Source organism: Schistocerca gregaria, chromosome 1, assembly GCF_023897955.1.
Source record: "Schistocerca gregaria isolate iqSchGreg1 chromosome 1, iqSchGreg1.2, whole genome shotgun sequence".
NCBI lineage: Eukaryota > Metazoa > Arthropoda > Insecta > Orthoptera > Acrididae > Schistocerca > Schistocerca gregaria.
The window spans coordinates 1,127,895,306-1,127,916,877 of record NC_064920.1 but is presented as its reverse complement, the minus strand read 5'-3'; positions in this window follow the sequence as shown (position 1 = coordinate 1,127,916,877).

The window sequence follows — 21,572 nt, the reverse complement described above, 5'->3', positions numbered from 1 at the left end:
CGAATGAAACTAGTCTCAGCCTGCATGTCAGTTATGATCGTTTACCTTCACTCTTCAAGTTTTTTTGGCTTCACTAAGATATATTTTCATGTTTCGGTTACACAGGGTGTCACAAAAAGGTACGGCCAAACTTTCAGGAAACATTCCTCTCACACAAAGAGAGAAAGTATGTTATGTGAACATGTGCCCGGAAAAGCTTACTTTCCACGTTAGAGCTCATTTTATTACTTCACTTCAAATCACATTAATCATGGAATGTAAACACACAACAACAGAACGTACCAGCGTCACTTCAAACACTTTGTTACAGGACATGTTCAAAATGTCCTCCGTTAGCGAGGATACGTGCATCCACCCTCCGTCGCATGGAATCCCTGATGCGCTGATGCAGCCCTGGAGAATGGCTTATTGTATCACAGCCGTCCACACACGGAGAGTCTCTACATTTGGTACCGGGGTTGCGCAGCACGAGCTTTCAAATGCCCCCATAAATGAAAGTCAAGAGGGTTGAGGTCAGGAGAGCGTGGAGGCCATGGAATTGGTCCGCCTCTGCCAATCCATCGGTCACCGAATCTGATGTTGAGAAGCGTACGAACACTTCGACTGAAATGTGCAGGGGCTCCATCGTGCACGAACCACATGTTGTGTCGTACTTGTAAAGGCACATGTTCTAGCAGCACAGGTAGAGTATCCCGTATGAAATCATGATAACGTGCTCCATTGAGCGTAGGTGGAAGAACATAGGGCCCAATCAAGACATCATCAACAATGCCTGCCCAAACGTTCACAGAAAATCTGTGTTGATGACGTGATTGCACAACTGCGTGCGGATTCTCGTCAGCCCATACATGTTGATTGTGAAAATTTACAATTACGTTTCTCGCTGTTCTCACTTCAGAAAATTCTCATTACTTCCGTATTTCTTTGATTTACTCTGAGTCCGTATTCTGTGCGCAATAGACTGTTCTTTCCATTCAACAGATCGTGTGGTTGTTCGTCACATTCACTGGGGGTGGCAATGTCATCATGCGATTTTTATTACTGATATCCTTTCACCTTGATTTCGTCCGCCCCCGGTAGCTGAGTGGTCAGCGCGACAGAATGTCCATCCTAAGGGCCCGGGTTAGATTCCCGACTGGGTTGGAGATTTTCTCCGCTCAGGGACTGGGTGTTGTGTTGTTGTAATCATCATCATTTCATCCCCATCGACGCTCATGTTGCCGAAGCGTCGTCAAATCGGAAGACTTGCACCCGGCGAACCGTCTACCCGACGGGAAGCCCTGCTCACACGACACTTTTCTTCTTTTTTTTTCCCTTGAATTTTAATCCCACTCTTAAACCTTCCTTTTATTTCCGTCATTGGTTCTTCGATGTGTAGACTGAATAGCAAAGGGGAAAGATTAGCCTCTGTCTTACACTCTTTTTAATCCGAGCTCGGCATTCTTGGTCTTTCAGTATTATTATTCCCTCTTGGTTCTTATACTGTATTTTACCCGTCTCTTCTTATATTTTAGTCCCACATTTCTCGGAATTTCGAACATCTTACACCATTTGACGTTCTCGAACGCTTTTTACACGTCAACAATTCCTATGAACGAGTCTCTATTGGCTGGCCTCATGTGGCCGAGCGGTTCTAGGCGCTAAAGTCTGGAACCGCACGACCGCTGCGGTCGCAGGTTCGAAACCTGCCTCGGGTATGGATGTGTGTGATGTTCTTAGGTTAGTCAGGTTTAAGTAGTTCTAAGTTCTAGGGGACTGATGGCCTCAGATGTTAAGTCCCATAGTGCTCAGAGCCATTTGAACCATTTTTCGAGTCTTCAGTTTTCTTGCGGCCTTCCTTCCATATCAAGCGCAACGTCAGAAATGCTTTTCTGAAGCCTTTACCTTTCCTGAAGCCAAACTGATAGTTATCTAACAGATCGATAATTTTGTTTTCGATTCATCTGTATATTATTCTCGTCAGTAACTTTGATGCATGAGCTCCTAAGCTGATTGTGTGATAATCCTCTCACTTGTCGGCTCTTGCGATCTTCAGAATTTTGTGGATGATGTTTACTCCGAAAGTCAGACTCATGCATTCTACACACCAACTTGAAAAGTTTGGTTGCCACTTCCCCCAATGGTTTTAGAAATTCTGATGGAATGTTATCTATACCTTCTGCCTCATCTGATCAATTTTATCTTAAGTTCTTCAAAGCTTAAATTCTGATTCTAATAATGGATCCCTTATTTCTTCTAAATCCATCTCAGACATATCTTACCCAACATATAGGGTATCATTGTAGTCTTTCCCCTTATCCGCTCTCTCCTCTGCAGTTAACATAAGAATTCTCATTGCTCTCTTAATGTTACCTGCCTTGCTTTTAATTTCAAAGAAGATTGTTCTGAGTTTTCTTTATGCTGACTCGGTTCTTCCAACAATCATTTCTTTTTCGATTTCTGTACATTTTTAATGCAACCATTTCGCCACAGCTTCCCTCCACTTCCTATTTATTTCATTCCTATGTTACTTATAATTCTGAACACCTGAGTTCCCTGTACATTTTTGCACTTTCTTCTTTCTTCGAGCAATTGAAGTATTTCTTCTGTTGCCCGTGGTTTCTTCGCAGCTATCTTGTTTGTACCTATGTTTTTTTCCTAACTTCTGTGACTGCCTTTTTTAAAGATGTCAATTCCTCTTCAGCTGAACTAGGCCTACCTGCTGAGTTATTCCCTATCGCAGTACCTACATCCTTAGAGAACTTCAAGCGTAGTTCTTCATTCCTTAGTACCTCCATATCTCACTTCTTTACGCATTGATTCCACCTGACTAGTCTGTTAAAATTCAGACTACTCTTCATCATTACTAAGAGGTAAACGTCAGACTACTTTTAATCATTACTGAATTGTGATCTGAGTGTATATCTGCTCCTGAGTGCTGCTTACAGTCCAATGTCTGTTTTCGGAATCTCTTGCCTAACGGTGATGTAACTGAAATCTCCCTGTATCTCCAGATCTCCCGGCTTCCTATTTATAACGAGTCATTCTACCGTCATATCATTTTCTGCTGCTGTCGTGATTACCGTGTACTCATCTGACCAGAAATCTTTGTCTTGTTTCCATTTCACATACCCGACTGTATCTATATTGAGCCTCACCGTTCCCTTTTTCGGGTTTTGTAACTTGCCTACCACGTCCGTAATTCTGAAATTCCACGCCCCGACTCGTGGAACGTTATGCTCATGGTCACTTGCTATTTGGCAATCTCGTCGCGGAGATCCGAAGGAGAAACTAGCCCGGAATCTTTTGCCAATGGAGAGATCATCATGACACTCTTTCAATTAGAGGTCACACATCCTGTGGAAGATCATTACGTGTCTTTAATGCGATGGTTCCCATTGCCTTCTGCATCATCATGCCGTTGATCGTTGCTCATTCTTCCCGAACCCGGGACCGAGGACGTTTTGATTACTAGTCAAAGATGCTATCCCTGGACTAACTTTTATAATGATAAGTAAAGGTCAATGAATGTTGAAAAAATGTATACTTACGAAAATGAAAATATTTAAAATCTTACCTATTTATTTGCTTACATGTGAATTTTTCACACTTAGTGCTTAGTGGATTTTTGATTGATTTTAGGTTGAATATGGTTCGGAAAGTCATCTACTGGAGCAGGCACAAAGGCAAATATTGTATGCAGTTTTCAGCATAACCTCATCTTTACAAATCCACACTCTCCTTTCGTCTGAGTAAAATTCCACTCTGCCACGGTTATTACCACCCGCAGCACATCACATGCTAGAGCAGAGTCGAACAGAGTAGAACGAAGGAAGTTTTGTTTCCCTTGAACATGCAAACTATGCGGACAACAACCACGCTTCCAGGTCTCTTTGTTCGAGCCCTTGCTCGCTTCAAAGACCTTAGTCAAGACAAACCTGTGCAACAGTAGCAAAAACGAGTACATGAATAATCGACCACTGGATGCAGATATAACGGCAAAGATTGCTCACAAGTAATAGACGAGTAAAACATGATAGGTGGAAGTTAGCAAATCATAACAGATAAGTTCGATAATGCAACCAGCATTTTAGGAGCAGCAATGCACAATCCAGAAGTCACTACTTGGCAGTTAGATTAGACAATTTGGATAAGCCAAAGGACTGTTTAGTGAGTACTACATTTCAAGACATTTCACCTACCCTGTATTTCCCTCCATCAACAGCTTCTTCAGAATTATTTTCAACTTAGAACTCTACAAATGATATCTACGAAAACTGTGGAGCGATGCTTCATTTCTGTGTAATATTTCATTTACGGATGAAGCTTCGTTCACAAATCATATACAAAAATTTTTCGATACTGGGTGTACTTGTCAGCTGAAATTCCACGCTGTCTGGGAGACGTTAACAAGCAACGACTTTGGTATGTCGAAGTGTTGTGCGGGCATCAAGCACCACATCATTGTTATCAATTTACTCATTGCCTCTTGGGACAGGAGAGTAATAGTTTTGTGTCACGTTTTTAGTAACGTCATGTTCGTGAATGGTGCACTTTGCTGAATTTTTGAACGGGTCTTGAGGAGAGAAAACGGATTTCGGAATAAAAAATACAGATGCGTTTGAAGAAGCTGTAATGCTCTTCATAACAAAGTTACAAGAGGGGCAAAAATGCTGTCTGAAGTCCCCCCCCCCCCCTCCTCGGCAGCCCCTCCCACCGGCCCCCCTCCCCCCGAGCCTTCCGTCCCCTCCCCCGCAGCTAAATTTCTTTATTTTCAATGAAAGATTATTTATTCGTCACTCGACCGTTTTCGGGATTGTGCCCATTCTCTGCTGTTTATACACTCATATACATGTTTATATTGCTGGAAATCACTGTACAAATATACAGTGATTTACTTGTTTATATTGCTGGAGATCACTGTACAAATATAGAGTGATCTCAAGCAATATAAACTTGTATATGAGTGTACAAACACCTGAGGATGAGCAAAAGCCCGAAACCGGTCGTGTGACGAATAAATAATCTTTTATTGTGACTGGTAGCGGAAATTTTTCTACAGCCTTAAAGGAACAGTCACTAAGTTCAACAGCATCCACTATGGATAAAATTAATTTTCTTTATTTTGCTTCTAGATTGAAAGTTATTTGTGTCTACAAATATAGGCAACATTGTCTATGGAGCGCAGCGATCTGGAGCTAACAACAGTCGAGATCACAATTTCATTTTTTTAATTATTACCGGTTTTTGCTTATGTGAAAGCGATCCTAAGATTGCCGGCCGGAGTGGCCGTGCGGTTCTAGGCGCTACAGTCTGGAACCGACAGACCGTTACGGTCGCAGGTTCGAATCCTGCCTCGGGCATGGATGTGTGTGATGTCCTTAGGTTAGTTAGTTTTAAGTAGTTCTAAGTTCTAGGGCACTGATGACCTCAGAAGTTGAGTCCTACAGAGCTCGGAGCCATTTGAACCATTTTTGATCCTCAGATTTTTAGACGCCCTTAGTGTAGGACCAGGCTATCACGTGAAGAACCGGTGTTGTGTACGACCGCGGTAACACGTGAAATACCGAGGAGACGCACCAGCCATAGGGGGCCGAAAAATCTGAGGACGCTTTAAAATAAGCAAAAACCGGTAATAATAAACAAATGGAATTGCGATCTCAACTGTTGTTTTAATCAAACCTTACGTGCACTTACAAGTTCTGAGTATGTTTGGGGAAGGCTGTTTTAGCTGCCTCACTCAAGAATGAAAAAGCGCACGCTGTAAACATGCACGAGGCGACTTAAAGAGTGAAAAATTGACTAAGCTTCTGTCAGCGTTTATTTTGCACCACATCCTTAATTCTCTTGCTTTTGGTTTTTTTTCCCCATAAGCACATAGTAGACTGCCTTTGGCACGTACTGAGGAATGGTCAGGTTCCAGAATTTAAAAAAAAAAGAGTTAAGTGGCACTACGAAGTAAGACGGTAGGGTCTTCGTTGTCGGCATCTTCGGTATTCACGTTCTGCGCATGTGAGGAATTCCTGCAGACGGAGTGTTTCCGTGCGGAGCGAGGAAGCGTCCGAGCAATGTGGTGTAGCTGCCGGCTTCTCGAAACGCAGAGTCTATTAGCCGTCTCTCTCGGGACCGTGATTCAGCCGACGACGCTGGAAATAGCTAGACCCACGGGCAGCGAACACCAGCTGCGAGGGGCGTGGCTGTCCACGGCGACAGCCGAGGTGAAGGCTTCAGAGAACAATGGACCAGCCTCCCAGCCACTCCTGGTCTCATTGGGTGCTTCATTTGGTCTGTCTAGCGAATGCATATAAATGCGTACACTATGATATAGAAAGGCTACCTAAAATTTTGGTACGTTATGTTTACTGTAAATATGATGTACTTGCTTTATTCCGTAAATCGCTAGATACTGCACTGATCAGCCACAACATTATGACCACCAACCTACTATCGGTATAAATCTGTCCATCTACATCTACTACATCTGCATGTTTACTTTGCAATTCACGCTTAATTGCCTGGCACAGTGTTCATCGAACAAATTACATACTACTTCTCTACCATTCCTCTCTCGAATGGCGCGTGGGAAAAAGGAACACTTGAATGTTTCTGTCCGAGATCTGATTTCTCTTATTTTATTATGATGATCATTTCTCCCTCCGTAGGTGGGTGTCAACCAAATATTTTCGCATTCGGGAGAGAAAATTGGTGATCGAAATTTCGTAAGTAGATCTCGCCGCAAAGAGAACCGCCTTTGTTTCAGTGACTGCCGCCCCAACTCGCGTATCGTATTAGTGACACTCTCCCCCTGTTGGCGATAACACGAAACGAGAGGCCCTTCTATGGACTTTTTTCGATGTCCTCCGTCAATCCTATCTGGTAAGGATCCCACACGGCGCAGCAATATTCCAGCAGAGCACGGACAAGTGTAGTGTAGGCTGTCTCTTTAGTGGGTTTGTCGCATCTTCTAAGTGATCTGCCAACTAAGCACAGTCTTTGTTTCGCCTTCCCCACAATGTTGTCTATGTGGTCTTCCTAATTTACGTTGCTCGTAGTTGTAATTCCTAGGTATTTAGTCGAATTGATAGCCCTTAGATTTGTGCGATTTATCGTATGCCCAAAATTTATCGCAATTCTTTGTTTAGTGCCAATCGCCACTTTTCGCACCATACAGAAGTACTCTCTAGATCATTTTGTAATTGGAATTGATTGTCTGATGATTTTACTAGACGATAAATTGCAGCGTCTCTGCAAACAATCTAAGGTCACTGCTCAGATTATCACCTAGATCATTTATGTAAATCAGGAACAGCAGAGGGCCTATGACACGAGCTTGCGGAATGCCGGATATCACTTCTGTTCTACTCGATGATTTGCCGTCTATCACTACGAACTGTGACCTCTCTGAGAGGAAATCATGAATCCAGTCACACAACTGAGACGATAATCCCTCCATATGCACGCAATTCGATTAATAGTCGCTTGTGAGGAACGGTATCAAAAGCCTTCTGGAAATCTAGGAATATGGAATCGATTTGAGATCCCTTGTCGACAGCACTCATTACTTCATGGGAATAAAGAGCTAGCTGTGTTGCACAAGAACGATATTTTCTGAATTCATGTTGGTTATGTGTCAGTGAGTCATTTTCTTCAAGGCAATAGCAGCTTCACCTTACGAAGAATGGCTGCTAGTCAGTCACACGCACGGTGCCTGTAGAATCAGTGGGCGTTCTGTCCATGATTGAATGGGGAAGGCGTGCCATCTATCTGAGTTTGACCGAGGGCCGATTGTGATGGCTCCGATGCTCGGCTCGAACATTTCGCAAACTGCAAGACTTTTCCGGGGTTCGAGGATTGTTGCTGTGAGTATCTTCAACACGTCCAGACGCTTTTGGGTTGAGCGGCCACCCCCCGTTACAGACGTATGACGTCGTAGGCTTGGCAGACTGAGAAAACAGGACACGCGGCGATCAGTGGTGGAGCTAACATCAGACTTTAATGCTGTGCATTAAGCCGACGTTCCATGTATGTGCTAATGCTAACACCAAGACATAGGCAACTATGGCTGAAATAGGGCACGTAACCATCGGCACTGGACGTTGGGACAGTGGCATGGTGTCGCATGGTCTGATGAACCCCGATACATTATTCATCATGTCGACGGGAAGGCGCGATTCCGTCATCTTCTGGGGGAACTGCTCCTTGACGCCTGTGCTGCGGGAAGGACACAAGCTGCAAGAGGCTCCATTATGCTCTGGAAAACATTCATGTGGGCATCTATAGGTTCAGTGGAGCTCGTACAAGGCAGCATGACGGCCAAGGAGTATCATACACTTGCTCCAGATCACGTAAACTTCTTTATGACGATCATGTTTCCCGACGGCAGTGGCATTTTTCAACAAGATAATGCGCCATGTCACAAGGCCAGGAGTGTGATGCAGTGGTTCGTGTGAACACAGTGGTAAGTTCCAATTGTTGCGCTGGCCTCACCCCAACTCGCAAGACCCGAAGCCGATCGAACGCATCTCGCATGTGATTGAACGGGGCGTCAGAGATCGTCGCCCCCTTCCAGGAATTTACGGGAACTAGTTGACTTGGGTGTGCATATATGGTACCAACTCCCTCCAATGACCTACCAAGTCCTTATCGCTTCCACTCCGTGACGCGTTGCCTTTGTTGTCTGTGCCGAAGGTGGACATACCGGCTAGTAGGTAGGTGGTCATAATTTTCTGGCTGATCAGTGTTGTGTTAATTAGAAATGTGATATGTGCTGTAAACTGTATAACTTATTTTATATTATGGTGTATTTATTCTGTGTCAATGTTGTTATTGAACGGTAGGAAAAGCAATATCGTTGGCTGAAGGTGAAGTTGAACGCGGGAGCGCTGCCACTGGACGCGAGTGTGACGTCAGAGCAGAGCGCACAAGAGACTTGCTTGGATAAGAGGCTTAAGAGTGAACACTAAAAGTGGTGTCCGCCGGCGGGCCTATGTAAGGCGCATTTGTTACTAGCGGGTCACCAACAACATCACAAATGTGGGCGGAAGTAAGAGGCTCCAATAGCGTCAGGATTCTGGCTCATAGTTCGTTATTCCGAATCAAGGTGTGGCAGCAATATAACATGGAACAATGGGAGCATTGTAGACGACAACGAACACGACGGTTTAACATCTGCAACGAACTGTAAGGTTACCTTATTTTCTTTCACGTTACGAATTTGGTGAGGCGTTACCCAGCGACGTTCTCAGTGAAATTTATTGCAGCAATAAGTAAATTAGATAAGAACTGTCGGTACCACGTACTTAGCGTTCTATTCCTTTCCAGTTATTGAATACCCAAGTCTCGTTGTCTAAGTAGCTGAAAGAATAATACTAAAAATCATTGCCAATTTTGTTTGCTTGCTGAAAGATAACTAAAAGTAATTCATAATGAAGCCTCAATTAGTTAACATTGTCGACGAATAACATGAAGAGGCAAAGTTATTCTTGCTAACTGACTGAAGACAACGTAAAGTAGACAAAAGTAATCCTGGCAATCTCAATTTAAAGAAGATAATAAATTAAGTTTACATATTCATATATCTTCTGTTGTAATAATGCTATTGCCTACAGGCATAGTTTGTATTTTGCAATTGTCAGTCTTCTGAAAGCCAACAATTGCTTATTTGAAGCAGTAAATTTTCATGGTAATTACAATGCATCCGCAGTAAGCAGCTTGCCATATTCAGGAAACTAGTGGAGGTAACTGACCTTTAATCAAAGGTTACGTAAATTGCTGTTGTAAGAAAAGAGCTAACTCCAGTCATCATTTACCATTTAGTAACTAGTTTAAATACATTTTTTCCAATTACCATAATGAGTTTTAACGACGTCACTTGCTTCCTTGATTCATTATTACTTTGTAAGATATTGTGTTGTCAGAAGCGTGTGGCAACCTATTGTTGCCACAGGTACAGCCAAACGGTTACGTGTTCATTGCTGTTCGCATTATTGATCAGACAGCGGACAGACAGTGCCCAATTGGGCTGGTGGTCGCATTAATTAATTGTATATTATTTCAATTAGTTTTGTTGACTCTTTGAGTCATGTGGTACCTCTTTTCTTTTCATATCTTATGTGAGTGTTAGTAAACAAAATCCGCACAAATAGAAAGTGCAGGAGTGGAATAGGTTTTTCTTTAGAACCACTTGCTGTACACTTCTCTCCACTAACCAGTCCCATTTTCTTCGGAAACGATAGCTTTAATCCAAAATCAAGTTCATTTGGCATAAGGATCACGGTCCTAGTATCACATTAATCGATTAGTAAGAGGGTATTTTTACAACCTGGTAAAACTGAAGTTACGTATTTATTTATTTATTTTGCAGGTATATTTCTGCGTTGGTATCCCTGCACCGCAGCACACCGCTAATACGAGCCAAAACAAAATGGCACAGGTCTTTGGAAAAGAGGAATTTTTTGCTTTTTTTTATCGTCAGTCGTGTGACTCGTTTAATGCGGCCTGTCACGGCTTCATCTCCTGTGCCAACCTCCTCATCCCAGAAGAGCACTTACTCTCGATGTCCTCTATCTTTCGTCGGTTTTACCCTCTAGTGTCATGGAGGTTGTTCCTACATCTTAGCGCTTTTTCTTGGCAATGATTTCCGCATATTTGTATCCTCATCGATTCTGCAGAAGACCTTCTTATGTCATCAGTTCACCTACTTGTCAGCAAACTTCTATAGCACCACATCTCAAACGTTTGGATTCTCTCCTTCTCAGTTTCAACCACAATCCATGATTCACTCTCGTACAATTCTGTGCTTCACACGTACACTCTCTGCACAATACTGTACTGTAGCAGTTCTTTTTGTATATTGTTCACGTTTCATCGAGACATGTTATTCGGCTGTGACACATCATATGAAATTTACTTTCGTCCTTGAGTTTTGCCGACCATTTTATATATAGATATAGATATGTGTAGATTATGGTCAAGCTACGTGGTTCTCTGTATTTGCGGCGGATATGTAACTGACCAATTCTTAAACCCCGTCATTGCGATGAGAAGTGGCTCCAGACACCAATTAAATGTGGGACAGATAACAATGCACACATTACCCACTTTTCATTATGACAGGTGTAAATTATATACATAGACTTTCCTCGTGAACGAGTTTATCTAATTATGAAAACCGTATCCAAATCCCTAAGATAGCTCCTAAGATTAGGCTTAGGATACAGACAGACAAATGCGGCGGGGAGACTTTAATTTATAAGATGCGTTCGAATGTAACTTATTAGTTTTTTGATTTAAGGATGTGTAGTCTTCTTAGAGAGCTGCTCAGAAAAGTTTTGATCGTAAGGAATTGTCTTGCTTCACTTACCTTTCAAGTCAGTTTTTGCCACAAGTTGACTCAGTGTCTCGTTTCTCAAGTGCTGTTGACACAGATTTTGGTGACATTTAGTGAGTATCTTTGCCAAATCCACGACTCCCAGACAAAGCCATCATTAATATTCATTTTTCCACTCTATATTTTCTTTCATAGCATTCAACTAATTCATGTTATTCCCATTTTTAGAGCCTACTTCTTAGTTGACCTCATTAGGATCCATTATTTTTTCTTATGCTAGTGGTTATAATTATAGTTATATCATGCACGTGACGGCAAGCAGTCTCATAGTTCTACAGTTAATATCACAAGAAGTTCTGAAGTATAGTATTTTTAGGGGAATCTTCATTTACAGACATTCTGAAAACAGTTTTGCATACTGCTTTAGTTTTTCATTGCCTCCATCTTTAGCCATATCTACTCTAAAACGCTCCATTCTTTGTAACATTTATGGTTTTATACACCTTGAAACTTCTTTATTTAAATGAGTGTGCCTGTACTTGCTGAATGAGTAAGACCCACAATATCCTACCGCAACGCAATCTGACTGCTAAAAAAAAAAAATAAAATAAAATAAAATAATTAAAAAAATCCTGACTTGAAGTAATTAATTCAAAAGAATGGCCCTGACTAAAAGAAACCTTTATTACTCGAATTACTGCAATACAGAGAGCGTCAATACTGCCAGCTAAATAAAAGATTCTAACTACTAAAACCACTAACTGCTAATAGGCATGTGGCTAGCAAAGGAAAGATTATGTTGCAAACCAAATAATGTATTTTTTATCTTAATAATGTGACATCCAGTTCAAACACAAATATAAATCGTCATTGACCTCCAGTACAAAGATAATAATAATGAATAATTTTCAATCTTCAAGTCGGATACTTCCAGATTGTTAGCCGACGCTAACACTTCAGACCTTCACCCTCCATCAGCGCTAACTTCTCTCATCTAACATCCGTCACTGCTGCCTGTTCACCTCCAACTGCCCAGCAGAACTTCCATCAATGCCAGCTACTAATTTCCAACTGCCCAACACTACTGGAGATTAATTCCCAACAACGAGTCCAACCAGCTACAGAGTCCCTTACAAAGAAAGCGCAGACAGAGATCCAATGCAAAGCTCTATACAGCGCTGCAAACATAGAAGCATCTCACTCTACAACCTCAAATGCCACTACATCTGAGAGGTGATTATTAAGTACCAATGGTCGCAATTCTTCTCGTTTCGTAACCTCTGGAAATCTTGTACAACCTATGATGGAAAAGTCTTCCTAACAAAAACGTGTGAAAAATGCGCTCATGAAACATTAAAATTTAAGCCACACTTTTCACAACGCACACGTGACGACATTTACGGGATAACCACAGAGCGCGCAAAGGCGAATTGTTACCCATTCTTCCCACTCCACGCCAAGCAACAGAATCTAAAACACGATTCAAGCTGGGAGACAGTGGAATTACGTAGTGACTTACAGCGTGTTGTAGCAGATACCTATGTTAACGTCAACGAGAGGGAAGTTTACTTTCTCGAAATACAGGGGACGTACCACTCTCGATCAATATGATGTAGAAATTTCCGCTGCTAATAATGAAACACTTTGGTCTGTGAAGTGCAGCTGGTCGTTCTCTCACAGCCTGACAGTACATTGTTTTCTGTTTACACCGTCCTCGTAATGAATGTGTAGACTACCATTACTCGCAAAGTGAACGGTTACGTCACGTCTCCTGGTTCGAGAATTTGTATCAGTATAGAATCACTGAATCTTCATGGGGGTCAAACTTTTTTGACTCTCCTTTCATCACTGACTCAGATCTACTGAAATAGTTAGTAGATTTTCAGTTTCAGGGCATAAAAAGTATTTTCTGAGACTGGCAGATGGATATCCCATACAGTGAAAAATTAGGTAAAACTAGCTAACACCTTAGTTACTACTGAAATTAAGAGACCAGAAACTGAAACTGAGGATTACACTCAATATTTCATATTAAGTACTTTTGCTGTAACCGTTTCAATGCTCATTCTTTGAAGACACGTAGAGAGAGAACGAAGAAGAGAGAGAGAGAGTTCTTCCGTTGTACTACACTTCACCAGAGCAAGATAAAAAGTTCTTAGAGCTGATATCACAGTTACTTTTTTAGTTGGTATATGGTCTACAGTAACATATGTGTGAATTTCAGAATAATCTGCGGAATTTTTATATTTTACATAGTGCTGTTGAAAAAAGTCGTTTTGTTTCCAACTTTTTCAAGTGGATGACCTCGAATACCTTATAAATGTCTTTTCTTCTTGACGGTGGGTCACCAACGGAAATGGCAATTCATCCATAGTTCACGAAATTTTGCAATTGATCTATTCCTTCATTTTCAACATTTCAGAAATAACTGACTTCATTCAGCGTGTCCATACTTCTTTTGGAAACGACTTACATGAACGACGTCACCAAAACGACGACAGAGGAAAAAGTCTTCATAGTGCACAGTATGGTACTGGAAGATTGGTTATTAAATTTCATTCGGAAGTTTCATTTATTCTCATTATATGTTGCTGTTAATATAAAATTACATTTATCTGTACATTGTTTTAGACATATCCGCTACGCTCAGATTCGCCTAGTCGATATGAGCACTGAGAGGAACCTATTTGCATGTTCGCCATAGTGATTTCATATCTTTAAGGGTCAGTTGGTTTTTCGAGCAATGGGTAGCTATCGCGGTCTGCAAACCGCGAGACAAGCTAGGTTTGAAAGAGTATTCGTCATTCTGCTTCTTTATTCTGTTATGGGTGCTGTTGGATGTTTCCCCGTGCAGCCTTTATCTGGTGCCGATCAGTGCTGTTGCGGAGATTCTGCAACGAATACGAAATTAGGTGAGGCCATTTCGGTTACTTGCTGTGGATGAGTTTAGTTGAAGTGGTATGTTTATTTGGCGTCGCTTGTTCTCTATTACTCCGCGAGTAGGAATGGGGCAACGTGCTTGCGTGTAGGAAAATGGAAACTTGTAGATTGCTCATAAATCATTGACTGAATTCTGATACGGCCGTGTTTATCCTTTTACGTTGTCGTGCTGTAAATTCAAAGTCGTCACCCACTCGTGAATTACGAAATAGTTTTTGTTTCGTTCAAAATCGTGAACTGGCAATGGAATGTTACGATCACTTATCGTGCTTCCTGTAACTGTTACTTTGACTACCCACGTGGGTTCGCAAATCATTTATCTGTGTTTAGTTACAGTATGTAGGAATATCAATCTACTTCTTCCGGAATTACACTACAAGAAAAAAAAAAGAAAAACGACGCACAACGAAGCAGTTACGTAAATTGGTCACAAATTGATATTCATATAGGTATCGACGGAAAATGCGGCCGATGGATGACGGTGCAGCGCAGTTTCACAGCGCCGCTGGCAAGGACAGAAAACAGCGGACTTGTCGATACGAGGGCACAGTGACTTTGTGAATTCCATTCCCTGTACTCAGTTGGATATTAACTATGCCTCGCGCGTGAGAAATATACACAGACGTTAACATTTGAGAGAGAACGTGTAGTTGGACTCACAGAAACCGGTTGGAGTAATCGGCCAATCGCTCTACATTTAAATAGGAGCGGTGCCTCTGTTCGTCGATGTTGTCAGGAATGGGTGAACCATGGCTGATAGCAGGATGAAGAAGGAAGCAGTCGACCTAGGCAGACGACAAAAATATGAGGACCGAGCAATCTTCAGAGAGTCATGCAGAGCACCGGATGCATCAGTATCATAAATCCGACTTGCAGATGTGTGATGTTGATGCATTAAGTTGTTCTGAAAGCGGTGCTGATATTCAAGACAATAAAAGCAGGTTAAAAGCTGTGAGCTATCTGGGGAAGTTAACCTTGCATTACTGAACAACTGTTTCACCAGGTATCCAGTCTAGCTTACCAAATTCCCAATCAGACTGACATTAATTATAATCTTTCAGTAGTCATCTTACGATAACCAGTGATATATATATATATATATATATATATATATATATATATATATATATATATATATATATATAAACAATTTAAAAGAAATAAATCAGTTTATATTGGGACATTTATTTTAACATTGATAACTGTTCCGTTAAAATTTCAGCATACTTGATTCATAACTAAACTGGTGGCTTAGTTAGGACTGTGAAAATGTGAGTTTTTAATCTTACGGAACACATCAAATATGGAGCCAAGATTGGGAGACGGCATACAACACTGCATTCATAAAATAACACACGAAGAACGTTGAAACATATGCAAGAGGAAATTAACCACAACCAACCGAATCAATTTTCACCCAAAGAAGTTACGTTTGTACCGCAATCCTGTCTGTCATGAAATTACCACACACTGGTATACTAAATTCATACTAACTCTCTGTGAAATCTTCCCGAAAAGAATAGCTGAGGGCTACTTTGATGATTACGCTACATGCTTCACGTGGTCTACTTGGTTCACACAAAGGGTGTAAATTCACAGTAATTTTGATAATTAAAATAAATTACGTCGAAACACAAATTACAAAAGAAAAACCTGGAACTGGTTACTATCGTCTTACTATTAACCTGATGGATCAAACAATTGTATAAGCACGTGGTACTGGTCTCACAAAGTACACCCCACGTGTGTTGAACATAAAGAAAAGTTGCTATATTGAAAAATATTGTCAAGACGAGACGTTATAATCTCACGCACATTCGCATTGAAGATTGATGATCTTAGTTAGAGTAATGGATCATCCACACGTCGTTCCACTTTACTCACAAAGTAGTGACAAAGCAACTACTGGAAGATATTCCGAACCTCACACTCGAATTACAATTGCGCTGCAATTTAAGATAACATTAGATATTTTAGATCTAAACCTGAAATAAACGTGGTTAAATGTTCAGTTAGGCTGAACTTAAGAAATGCATTGTCCTACGGACTTAGCAGACACGCGCTTAGCCGGAGATCTTACCACTTCAGACGGTCGCCGCCGACAGACTCCTGGGCCCCTACCGAGGGTGCCTCACAGATACAAACGGAAGTGATCAGAGAGGCAGCTTCCTATACCAACATGACAAGGGACCGACAGGACCATACTAAGAATACAAACCTCTCTGCTTTTAGAAAGCGTAGCTACCTGTTCCGACGTGGGTCCTACTGTTCCCTAGCAGACAGGCTTGTCTGCTACCATCAAGCATGCAACTAGAAACGCATTTGCTCATTCATCTTTTCACACAGAAGGGAAGGGGGATGACAGTATCTTATCATATACAGTATATAAAAGAAAGCGGATGTAGGCTCCGTATGAGACTGTGTGACATGAATTACATATAAACTGTGTTTTAAAGTTTAGTAGTGTGACAGATCGTTTTTGATTATGTGTAAAAGTAACACTTTGCACTGCTCAGTCTCCTTCCAGATAGAGTCATAAACATCACAGTAAATTTAGAAGTGGAATGTATGCCGTAAATGACAACAGATTTAAGAAATTAACATGAAAGGAATCCAACAGAGACCTTTCAGTTGGTGCTCTAGTGACTACAAGGACCATTTAGTAGCGGCCCACAGGAAGGGGGCTGAGATCACGGCGGCTTTTGCACCGACTACCATTGACCTCTGTACGCCAACAAACCTGTTTGGAGTGTTGGGTACATTCGGCCGGGAATCTCACTGACTGGAGTAAAATTGGCTTCAGTGGTGAGACTCGCTTCGAACTGAGCCTCGATGACCAGCGAAGACGTATCTGGAGACGTCCCAGACAGCAGTGGGACGACAGCCTGATAGTCTCTAAGCCTATCCCGGCGATTTCTTGTCATCTCGTAGAACTGGGTGTACTGTCGGTGGTCCGCGGTCGCGGGCAGCATAAGGAACTTCAACAAAGCCATGATAGTGCTGGGATCGCGCCTATCGGGCGCGGACCCAATAGGGAACGCATTGGGTTGTCCGCCACCTCAGAAGAAAGCCGCAACAGGGGCGGACCGAAGGTGGAGCGTCCAGAGACTGATTCCAGCGCCAGGAACAGCCGCAGTGGGGGCGGACGGCATAGGAAGCGCCACACACCGCCCAGGCACAAATGTGGGATAAGATCAGCTCGTCAACCAGTCACAGGGAACACCTGATAAAGACGCCGGGCTACGGCGTCGAAACATCGTGTTGGGAAGACGCAGACCACCGGCAGTACACCCGATTCTACGAGATGACGGACTGATGGTCGCCCGCCATCCACCCTACAACAAAAGTGATGGTCTCGGGTGGCATTTCATTTCAGAACAGGACCAGTTGGTTGTCATCCACGGCACCCATACAGCTCAGAGGATTGTCGACTGTATTATATCCCATGTTTTGTTGTCCTTAAAGGCAAGGAATCCTGGGCTTACGTCTCAGCAAGATAATGCCGACCCTCACACGGCGAGGGCTTCTGCTGCCTACGTTTGTGCTGATCATAGTCTGCCTTAAGCAGCAGAGGTCGACAAACCTCAACCCAACTGAGACTGTTTCGAGAATTATGGGCAATCCCCTCAACAAATTCGGAATTTTCACGATCTAACGTGTCTACTGGAGAAAATTTGGCACGATAGCTCTCAGGAGCGCATCGAACAACTCTATCAATCAGTGTCAAGCCGATTAACTGCTTGCCTAAGGAGCTGAGGTGGACTAACACTGCAACCCAATAACACTACATGCGCGCCCAATACGTTTCCGTGAGAAGGTCAAATACCTTGGTGTCTGACTGGACCGGAAACTTCTCTGGGGGGGGGGGGGGAGGGGGGGGAGGGGGCGGGAGACTACATTCAACACGTGACCAACAAACCAAACGCGTGGCTCAAACAACTCTACCCTATGCTTAACTGGCGTAGCACACTGAATAGGAGGGTGTGCAGGTCCATGTACACCACACTTATCAGACCTCTGATGACGTGTGCCGACTGGGGATACGCTGCGCCCACACGCCTGCGCCGTCAGCAGCTCGTACAGAACAAAGTACTCAGAATCATAAGCAACGCTGCGCCCTACACACGCACCGCGGATCTTCACCGGGAATATCGGCTAGATACCATCTTGCAGGTATTCCAAAAACTCTCCACACGACTCTACAGAAACACGAGACACTCGCGTAACCCATTTATCCTTTCTCTGGGTAACTACGACCACTACCAAAGATGGAAACATAATAGACCAAAGACACTATTAGCAAGAAACTAAACATCTGTGGTCCATAGCACGCTATCACGACAGTACTGGCGTGCCCCTGCAACATAACTACTACTGGCAACCCCCCGATGCTTGACCTGCCGAAAAACAGGCAATCGGAGGGAAACCGTACAGTACACAGCACGCAAACCAGGCACACACATCCCCTACACTGTGAGCTGATCTATGACCGATATCCCACTAATGTATGACGACCTTGAACTGTTACAGGGACGAAGCAGCTGCAGCAGGCCCTAAAACGAGCACCCGCAACGACAAAGGTAACGTTGCACGATACCTCGCACTAACATAACCACATCTTGCATGCACTGTCGCAGCAAGCAAGCCGCTACTGCCCTTACTACCCGTCTTACTGTCGCAGAGGTTTTTTTTTTTGCTTGGCGCTTGCCTTGGCACTTTTTCCACTCTGCCCTTACAAACCGCTACCATTCGACCGCTTTCGTCCACTTTCTGTCTCCTGATGGACCATGTCAATGAGTAATCCTACCCAGACGTATGGACAACATCACAGCCTGCATCCTGTGACTCCCGATTTAAAAACTAACATGTTATATGGAGGTGACAGTAGAACGTTTGGTTTGGTCACCACTTTGGTGGTGGACCAATGCGTTATGGACTTGCTCAATTTGTGAAGCTGAATAAATCATCCAGTTTTTCTAGAATTGTAATCATTTGTTTTTCCGTACATTACATCTACCGATTTCTGTTTCATTCGGATAATTCCTTCGTGGAGCGACGTTCTTCTTTCTTGTCTTTCTTAAAGTGTATTTCGATCTAAATCCAAACAATCTTTTTTGCAAATTGCATAATATTGTGCAGAGGTACACCGTGTCCATCTTCTTGAATACGACCCTTGAATGTTCTGGCGTATTGGAGATCACATATTGAGTTACGATCACGCAAGACATTAGTAATAAGTAGCTTGTCTTTGCATCCTATAATATACCAGTTCCAGCCAAGGTAGGTTGATGCATGCTGTTTGTTAAACATTGTGCTGGTTGATCTCGCACATTACTATGACGTACGTAATGATACTAATCAGGAGTTATATGTTAATTCAAACGGTTTACTGATCCTTTAACGTAAAAATCAATGGCTACAAAATTGAAGAGACATCCTCACTGCACAGCTGGACACTAAAACCAGAAAGCTAACGTTGTTCATTTAGTTCACAGGCTTTATGAACTAGTACTCACTGTACAATATTCATATCCTAGTTTTGCAAGCCCAGTTTCTTATTTGCAAAGGTTTGTGAAAGTGCACACAACACACACACACACACACTCTTATTTTCGATTATTTCCTTTTGAGAGAGCGATAGAACTTGAGTAGTCATGATTTCTTCTTCTTTCTTCGTTCTTCCCAAATTCTCTTCATAGCTTCACTGTGTTCTCTCTTGCGTTCTTTCAACCATCTTTTTCCTGTTCTGTTCTCCGTATGTTCTTCTTTAAGTTTGTGTTTCTTTCTGATGTTTCTAAACTGTTCTCTATTACTTATGTTGTCATGTGTGATTCCCAGTTCTTTAATGTCTTCTCCTGCTTCAGTGATCCACTTTGTCTTGTTTTTCCTCTTGTTTACAACCTCATATACACTCCTGGAAATGGAAAAAAGAACACATTGACACCGGTGTGTCAGACCCACCATACTTGCTCCGGACACTGCGAGAGGGCTGTACAAGCAATGATCACACGCACGGCACAGCGGACACACCAGGAACCGCGGTGTTGGCCGTCGAATGGCGCTAGCTGCGCAGCATTTGTGCACCGCCGCCGTCAGTGTCAGCCAGTTTGCCGTGGCATACGGAGCTCCATCGCAGTCTTTAAGACTGGTAGCATGCCGCACAGCGTGGACGTGAACCGTATGTGCAGTTGACGGACTTTGAGCGAGGGCGTATAGTGGGCATGCGGGAGGCCGGGTGGACGTACCACCGAATTGCTCAACACGTGGGGCGTGAGGTCTCCACAGTACATCGATGTTGTCGCCAGTGGTCGGCGGAAGGTGCACGTGCCCGTCGACCTGGGACCGGACCGCAGCGACGCACGGGTGCACGCCAAGACCGTAGGATCCTACGCAGTGCCGTAGGGGACTGCACCGCCACTTCCCAGCAAATTAGGGACACTGTTGCTCCTGGGGTATCGGCGAGGACCATTCGCAACCGTCTCCATGAAGCTGGGCTACGGTCCCGCACACCGTTAGGCCGTCTTCCGCTCACGCCCCAACATCGTGCAGCTCGCCTCCAGTGGTGTCGTGACAGGCGTGAATGGAGGGACGAATGGAGACGTGTCGTCTTCAGCGATGAGAGTTGCTTCTGCCTTGGTGCCAACGATGGTCGTATGCGTGTTTGGCGCCGTGCAGGTGAGTGCCACAATCAGGACTGCATACGACCGAGGCACACAGGGCCAACACCCGATATCATGGTGTAGGGAGCGATCTCCTACACTGGTCGTACACCTCTGGTGATCGTCGAGGGGATACTGAATAGTGCACGGTACATCCAAACCGTCTTCGAACCCTGTTGCCTGTGTCTATGTGCCTGTGGTTCTGTCAGTGTGACCAGGTGATGTATCTGACCCCAGGAATCAGGAATGTGTCAATAAAGTTTCCCCTTCCTGGGACAATGAATTCACGGTGTTCTTATTTCAATTTCCAGGATTATATATATATATATATATATATATATATATATATATATATATATATATATATATATATATGTGTGTGTGTGTGTGTGTGTGTGTGTGTGTGTTTCTATTAAAGTTTAGCGAATCAGATAAGGTTAAAAAATTATTTCATGTTGTGTAAGTAGTGTAGTTCTGGATACGTGGAGGTTTATATGTGTGTGTGTGTGTGTGTGTGTGTGTGTGTGTGTGTGTGTGTGTGTTTCTATTAAAGTTTAGCGAATCAGATAAGGTTAAGAGATTATTTTATGTTGTGTAAGTAGTGTAGTTCTGGATACGTGGAGGTTTCAGGCATTAAATATTGAAGGTAGCTAATGATAATAGAT